This window comes from Dasypus novemcinctus, chromosome 13 (assembly GCF_030445035.2).
Source record: "Dasypus novemcinctus isolate mDasNov1 chromosome 13, mDasNov1.1.hap2, whole genome shotgun sequence".
Taxonomy (NCBI): domain Eukaryota; kingdom Metazoa; phylum Chordata; class Mammalia; order Cingulata; family Dasypodidae; genus Dasypus; species Dasypus novemcinctus.
This window is the reverse complement of record NC_080685.1, coordinates 114,634,259-114,642,776: the sequence shown is the minus strand read 5'-3', so window position 1 is coordinate 114,642,776 and position 8,518 is coordinate 114,634,259. Positions and strand designations below refer to the sequence as shown.

Sequence of the window (8,518 nt, the reverse complement as noted above, 5' to 3'; positions counted from 1 at the left end):
ATTTGGAAAGAAAAGAGGCCCCAAAAAGCTAAAGATATATTGAAAAAGAAAAATGAGTCAGGTCCCTGCAGCCCTGCCACCGACCACCCTCTGGCAGCAGCTCTGGTGCCTCCTTGGGCCAGCAGTCCTCCGGCGGAGGGAGCGAGGTGGGCGGCGGTGCTGGCAGCATTGCAGCCTGCAGGACCTCCTTGGGGGGTGGTCCCGGCACCCAAGTGCTAGGAGAACATTTCCACTGCTGCATCAAGGGCACAAGTCTTATAATTCAGCAAGATTTGGAATTCCTGGAGAATTGCCTTCCTGAAAAGCTCAAAGAAATCTCTTTAAATTCTGTCTCTTAGTTTTCCATTTTGTTGTGTTTCAGTGGAACATCAAGAAACCATGAACAACTTCAGTAATGAGGAGTTTGACTGCCATTTCCTTGATGAAGGTTTTACTGCCAAGGACATTCTGGACCAAAAAATTAATGAAGTTTCTTCTGATGATGATAAAGATGCCTTCTATGTTGCGGACCTTGGAGACATTCTAAAGAAACATCTGAGATGGTTAAAAGTTCTTCCTCGTGTCACCCCCTTCTTTGCAGTCAAATGTAATGACAGTAAAGCCATAGTGAAGACCCTGGCTTCCATAGGGACAGGATTTGATTGAGCTAGCAAGACTGAAATCCAGTTGGTGCAGAGTCTTGGGGTGCCACCAGAGAGGATAATCTATGCAAACCCTTGTAAACAAGTGTCTCAAATTAAGTATGCCGCCAATAATGGTGTTGAGATGATGACTTTTGACAGCGAGGTTGAGTTGATGAAAGTGGCCAGGGCACATCCAAAGGCAAAAGTTGGTTTTGTGGATTGCCACCGATGACTCCAAAGCAGTCTGCCACTCAGTGTTAAATTTGGAGCCACACACAAAACCAGCAGGCTTCTTTTGGAATGGGCTAAAAAGCTCGATATTGATGTCATTGATGTCAGCTTCCATGTGGGAAGTGGCTATACTGATCCTGAAACTTTTGTGCAGGCCATCTCTGATGCCCACTGTGTCTTTGACATGGGAGCTGAGGTTGGTTTCAGCATGTATCTGCTTGATATTGATGATGGCTTTCCCAGAACTGATGATGTGATGCTTAAATTTGGAGAGATAACCAGTGTCATTAATCCAGCATTAGGCAAGTATTTCCCATTAGATTCTGGAGTGAGAATCATAGCTGAACCAGGCCGATATTATGTTGCTTCAGCTTTCACACTTGCAGTGAATATCATTGCCAAAAAAATTGTATTTAAGGAACACAGGCTCTGGTGATGAAGATGAATCGAGTGAACAAACCTTTATGTATTATGTGAATGATGGAGTATATGGATCATTTAATTGTATCCTTTATGGTCATGAGCATGTAAAGCCTCTTCTGCAGAAGAGATGCAAACCAGATGAGAAGTATTACTCATCTAGCATATGGGGACCCACGTGTGATGGCCTCGATCGGATCGTTGAGTGCTGTGGCCTGCCGGAAATGCACGTGGGCGACTGGATGCTGTTTGAGAACATGGGGGCTTACACTGTAGCTACTGCTTCCACTTTCAATGGGTTCCAGAGGCCAACCATCTACTACGTGATGTCAGGGCCTGCATGGCAAGTCATGCAACAAATCGAGATCGGGGGGTTTCCACCCAAAGTAGAGGAGCAAGATGCCAGTGCTCTGTCTTTTTCCTGTGCTTGGGAAAGTGGGATGAAGCACCACCTGGCCACTTGTGCTCCAGCTAGTATTAATGTGTAAATACCATTTTTGTAGCTGCTAACTGTGAGTTTAGCTTGAATGGGGGATCATTTAACTTAATTACTGCTAGTTTTGAAATGTCCTTCTAAGAGTAGGATTGGCACAGGCACAGCAATAAGGAAGACTAGGAGATGGGGATACACTTATCTGTGTTCCTATGGAAAGTAGTTGATTATTTTGTTTTATATGGATTTTTTAAAAAAAGTATTTATTTATTTATTTATTTAATCCCCCCCTCCCCCGGTTGTCTGTTCTCTGTGTCTATTTGCTGCGTCTTGTTTCTTTACCTGCTTCTGTTGTCGTCAGCGGCTCGGGAAGTGTGGGCGGTGCCATTCCTGGTCAGGCTGCACTTTCTTTCGGGCTGGGCAGCTCTCCTTATGGGGCACACTCCTTGCGCGTAGGGTTCCCCTATGCGGGGGACACCCCTGCGTGGCAGGGCACTCCTTGCGTGCATCAGCACTGCACATGGGCCAGCTCCACATGGGTCAAGGAGGCCCGGGGTTTGAACCGCAGACCTCCCATGTGATAGACAGATGCCCTAACCACTGGGCCAAGTCCGTTTCCCTGTATGGATTTTTATTCACTTTCAAACATACTTCTAAGGGATGCCTCTGACCTGCTGAGCAAGCATTTGTAGCTTTTATAACATCAGAATGGGCCAAAAGCTTAACGTTGTGACCTGATTTAAAAATAAAAGTATCTTGAAATTAAAAAAAAAGAAAAACAAAATTGGAGGAATCACACTACCTGACTTCAAAACATACTACAAAGCTACAGTAGAGAAAAAAGCATGGTATTGGCACAAGGAGAGACACACAGACCAATGGAACTGAATTGAGAGCTGATAGAGATCCTCATATATATAGTCATATAATATTCAGTAAAGCCACCAAACTCTCTCAACTGGGAAAGAATGGCCTATTCAAAAAATGGTGCCTGGAGAACTGGATATCCATATGTAAAAGAATGAAAGAGGATTACCATCTTACACCTTACACAAAAATCGACTCAAGATGGATCAAAGACCTAAATATAAGAACCAAGACCATAAAGATCTTGGAAAGCAGTGTAGGGAAACATCTACAGGACCTTGTAATAGGAAATGGCTTCATGAATTTCACACCAAAAGCACGAGCAGCAAAAGAACAAATAGATAAATGGGACATCCTCAAAATTAAAGCCTTCTGCATCTCAAAGGGGTTTGTCAAGAAAGTAAAAAGGGAACCCACACAATGGGAGAAAATATTTGGCAACCATATATCTGATAAGAGGCATATAACTTGCATATAAAAAGAACTCATAAATCTTGAAAACAAAAAGATAAACAACCCATTTAAAAAATGGGAAAAAGATTTAAACAGACACTTCTCCAAAGAAGAAATACAAATGGCTAAAAAGCACATGAAAAAATGCTCCAAATCTCTAGCTATCAGGGAAATGCAAATCGAAACTACAATGAGATACCATCTTACTCCCATAAGATTGGCAGCTATGAAAAAAACAGAAGAATACAAATGCTGGAGAGGATGTGAAGAAAGGGGAACACTCATCCACTGCTGGAGGGAATGCAGAAGGATCTAACCATTCTGGAGGACAGTTTGGCAGTTTCTCAAAAAACTAACCATAGATTTGCCATATGACCCAGCAATACCACTGCAGGGTATATACCCATCAGAACTGAAAACAAGGACACAAACAGATATATGTACACCAATGTTCATAGCAGCATTGTTTACTATCGCCAAAAGTTGGAATCAATCCAAATGTCCATCAACAGACGAGTGGATCAATAAAATGTGGTATATACACACAATGGAATACTACTCGGCTGTTAGAACAAATACACTACAATCACACGTGATAACATGGATGAACCTTGAGAATCTTATGTTGAGTGAAGCAACCCAGGCATTGAAGGACAAATACTACATGACCTCAATGATATGAAATAAGCAAACTGCCTCAGAGAGCTAGACACCGGAAAAGAGGCTTACAGGAAATCGGGGGGTGGAGGAAGAATGTGAGTTAAAGTCTCTAGGGGTGGAATCTGTGATGAGCTGGCGGTAAGTATGAGCACAAAGAAGGGACAAAATGGGGGCAAGGGGTTACCTTCGGGTGGGGCTTTGTGGGCTGGGGAAGGGCAGAGGGGTAATATTTCCAAAAATTGGGGGGAGGGAGGGGCAACATACAAACATGGGAGAGTGTCAGGTGTTCGTTGAGAACAAAATGTTGAGAAAATCGTATCAAAGTATAAGTAGGAGGGTTACCTGTTTAGGATGCTCAGGGGGTATGCTCTGATGCGGGACAGACTCTGGGCAAATAGCTGAAGGCTCATTTTGCCAAGGTGGGTTGCACCATTGGGAAGAGACCCAAGAAGTGAGAGTTGGGGTGAACCCACATCCTGGGGAGGACTAATGCCATCAAATAGAGAGAACTGTATCTCTCGTGAGAAAGAATGGCTCCCAGGGCATTAGTGCAGTTGAGAAAGTCAGGCCCTGAATACTGCTGCAAGTATCTCTGGACATGGCTTCTCAGGAAATGGAGATTGGCTGGCATTGTGGGCCCCAAGGGGAGGGCAAAATGGATGTGGAATGGATGGAAACAAGGTAAATATGGGGACAAGAGAGGAGTTTTGTGAGAGTACATGAAGATGAATATAAAACATGTAATATTACTCCAAAAACATATAGGGGACGACAGACTAATAATGTAAACCATAAGGCAAAACATAGGATAACTAAAAAATTTAGAAAACAGTACAACCTAAAGTATGGACCACATAGTAAGCACAGATGTCATCTTGTTTGAAAGCTATTGTCTCGGAATCTGTACATCAGTTTCAGGAAATATGATATGAACAAGTTAAGAGATTATCGCTGTGGAAGGGAAAAGGTTTTATGGTGAATCTGGGGAAGTACTGTATATTGTATATATGAATTTCGGTGATCTAAGACTCTTGTGAAGCTGACATTATGCTGGGATTGACTTTACAGGAAGTTTTGGATCACGGAGTGGTTCAACAATGGCAGCGGAGGAATACTGATATAGGATGTTATTGACAGGATATATATGGTTGACAGGGAGTTATACAGGGCATATGCCCAGGTTATATAGTAATGTCTTGATATACTCATAGTGGAAACAATTAAAAACAATAGCTGGGGGGGGTACTGGGCCCCTAGCTGGGGGGTCACTGTCGTGGACCCTGGGGGAGCAGCGGCAGTCCCCCAGGTGCAACGGCAAGAACCAGGAAGGAAGGAGGGCCCAACAGTGGGCTCCTGATACTTATGGCTATGCTTTTGAGCCTATACGCCTGCAATAAGAATAAGGCCTAGAGTAGCACTGTGCCTGGCAGTTTCCTCTTGACAGCCTTCATGTTGCTCAAATGTGGCCATTCTCACAGCCAAACTCAGCATGTAGATGCAGTGCATTCCCCCCAGTGTGGAACATGACACCTGGGGATGAGCCTCCCTGGCACCGAGGGATCACTACCACATATCAGCTGAAGATGCAACTAGAAAAGGACCTTGAATTAAAGGTTCAACATGGATCAGCAGAATATCCCTGTCTACATATAATAACATGACTTCAAAATGCTGTTTGACCTAATGTAAGGGGGAAATGGAAAGGAGAAATGAGAATATAAGGCTATGAGTCTCTAAAAAAGAGTCTGGAGGTTGTCAGAAGGAATGCCCTTATGCACAACTGAGCAGAGTCTGAGAGACAGATAAAGTAGATACACCCCCAGGTATTGGTTCTTTTGAGGAATAAAGAGACCCACGGGTTCTATGGTCATGGCAGATGGAGTTCACTGCCATGGCAGATGGCCCTTCTTTGGAGCTGGTGTTTCTGCATGATGGAATTGGAGTCAGAGAGGATCTCTTTTCACAAGACTTGCATGCTACTTTAATGGAATTGTAGTTGGTGCTGGGGTTTAAGATATATTTAGGGGATTTGAATCTCTGGACTGATAAAATGACACCCAGGCCCAGAGCCTCAACAGACTTCAGCTCCTACACTTTGATTTATTGGACTTACCCCACTCAGTTAACATCAAGTTGAAGAAGGTCAACCACCACACCATGGAGCCTAGAGTGTCTACAACTGAAAGCAGGAGGAGTGCATCCAGTATCCATGTGGAATCTAAGCCCCCACTTGACATAGATGTGCAATGGACACAACCAATCCAATGTCCACAGAGAAAATGTGGAATGGTTGTGAGAAGGGTAGCCATGGTGGCTGCTGGGTTTGGGGAATGGGAGGGAGAGATGAGATGGGGAGGCGTTTTTGGGATGAAGAGCTGTCCTGGGTGGTGCTTCACGGACAATTACGGGACATTGTAGATCCCCCCAGGGCCCACTGGATGGAACGTGGGAGAGTGTGGGCTATGATGTGGACCATTGACTAGGGGTGCAGTGATGCTCAGAGATGTACTTACCAGGTGCAATGGATGTGTCATGATGATGGGAAAGAGTGTTGCTGTGGGGGGAGTGGGGGGTGGGGGCAGTGGGGTTGAATGGGACCTCATATTTTTTGAATGTAATTTTTAAAAATAAATAAATATTTAAAAATTAAATAAATGTTAATGGGATCTCTACAATGATAAAAAAAGTAAGTCTTAATTAATGAAATTACTATGTCTCTTCATTAAAAAAATGGTTCTTGCCTAAGTTGAAATGAATATTTTTATTCACAAAATAAAGGAAGTAAAACTTGAATAAATATTTGGAAAAGTAAAATTTTATAGAAGTGCTAACTAAAAGTTGATACATTTGTTTAAAAAAGTGTATTTTGTCCTAAAATAAGACAGCTGGTCTTCATAAAATCAGAAAGAACATATGCAGAACAGAACTTGAATGCATGTGGTAAGTTATAAAGTGTATTGTAGTAACTTTGGGTAAGGGAATGTGTCCTGTGAAGGTAAAATTTGTTTTAAAATAATATAATTGTAGTCTATATAGTTACAAATAATTATAAGAAGTTTAACAAAGCATTGTTTTAATTAAGGTACTTAAATGGATAATTGCAAAAAGTCATTATTAAACAAAACCTGAATTGATGATAATAATAATAAAAGGTAATTTTATAACAAGAAAACTTGTTGGCAGCAGCCTCCCCTTCCAACCTGCTTCTAAAAGACTATTTCTGGTATTACATGCTACTAAGTATTTAAAATGAAGAAAAGTTCATTATTTTAACAAGTTTGTTTAGTGTTGATAGTAATTATATTTTGGAAAAAGGTTGCCTGAAAAGTTTCCAAAATTGTTTTGGTAACTTATGTATGTGGGATATACGGAATGTGTTTTTTTATTGTTAATGAAACAGGAGATGATTTTGTCCTAAGAAAAATGATTATTAAGAAAGAATAAAATGTGTGACAAAACCTGAATGAATACTGAAAGTGTAGAAGGTTAATGGAAAATAAATTTTTATGGTTAAAGTTAAGCAAGATTTGATGGGTCTGTCTATAAAGTTTTAAAAAGTTTAGAACCAAGTAGTATACTAATGCAAAGTTAAAATTTTCTTCTTTCTCAACGTCTCTCAAGTCATTAGCCTGTTATGGTAAAAGTTTATAAAAAGTTTTCGTCTTGAATAATCAGTATACAAAGAAAGTCTGTTTTATCAAAATAGCTTCTTGTGCTTTAACCTCATCATTTCCACAGTGTTCAAAGAAAAAAAGGTCTCATCTCTTTTAAAGGAAATTAATTTTCAAAACTGCTTTCTCAAAATCAGATCCTGAAAAGTAGCTTTTTATTCCAAACTAATTACAAGAGATTTGTTTTTTTACCTTGAAAGAAAAATTAAATAGAGTTCATTTAATATGTTATAAGTTGAATGGAAGGTGTTTAAAAGTGTTATAAAATTAACCAGATTTTTAAACCCTGTTAACTAAAGTTGTATGAGTAAAAGGTTCATATGAATGCTTAAGAGTGTATAAATTTACCAATATTTCAACATAATACTAAACAAAAGTACAATATGATTAATTATGGCTTTAATTAATATAAAAAGGTGTGTGTCATAGAAACAACTTCTTATCATAAATTGCAGTAATACCATTCATTGTAGTATGGAGCAGTACCAAATATTGCTAGTTTGTTGCAAAAAATTAATATCCAACTATGCCACTATCACTTTGTTTTAAAATGTGCTAAGACTTTCTTTAGTATTTCCTTAGGCAAGTCAAGCCAGCCTGCATTCTCCTACCTGTAGAAAAGTCAACAATAGACTTTTGCAGTGCCTCCCCAAGGCTGTGTATATAGCCCAACCATCTGCCCTGGCCTTGTGGCAAAGAATCTGGCTGTGCAGAAGAAATCTGTGGCTAAAAAAAATGCTACTGATGACATTATGTTAATAAGTAATCCTTTTTTCAAAATTAAAGAAACAGCAGAAACAATGGTATCTTATCTTGAGAGCTTGGAGTGGACAGACAGTTGGGGTGGACTGTGAGGTCCCTGCTGCTCTAATAAATTCTTCAATGTTGTTTAGTTGGGTAAAACAAAACTATAACCTCTGCTGTAATTGATAAAGTACAATGTTTTCTCATGTTAATGTAGTTTGTAATATGGTTGAAATACTGAAAATCTTTCATCCCTCACTTAGCTCAAATATTAAAACCATTGTATGTATTAATAGAGAAAAGTCCTTCATGGAAGTAGGAAAATCTCCAGCAAGCTGCTTTAAATAATAATAAAAGGAAAGTAAACTGTGGACATTAACTTAGCCTATGAATTGGATGTGGGAAGCACCAATATT

At 40.3% G+C, this 8,518-nt stretch overlaps 1 pseudogene; it reads left to right on the top strand.

Moving 5' to 3' along the window:
• Positions 1–215: 215 nt before the first annotated feature.
• LOC131273171 (ornithine decarboxylase pseudogene) lies at positions 216–1,762 on the top strand (annotated as a pseudogene).
• Positions 1,763–8,518: the final 6,756 nt, after the last annotated feature.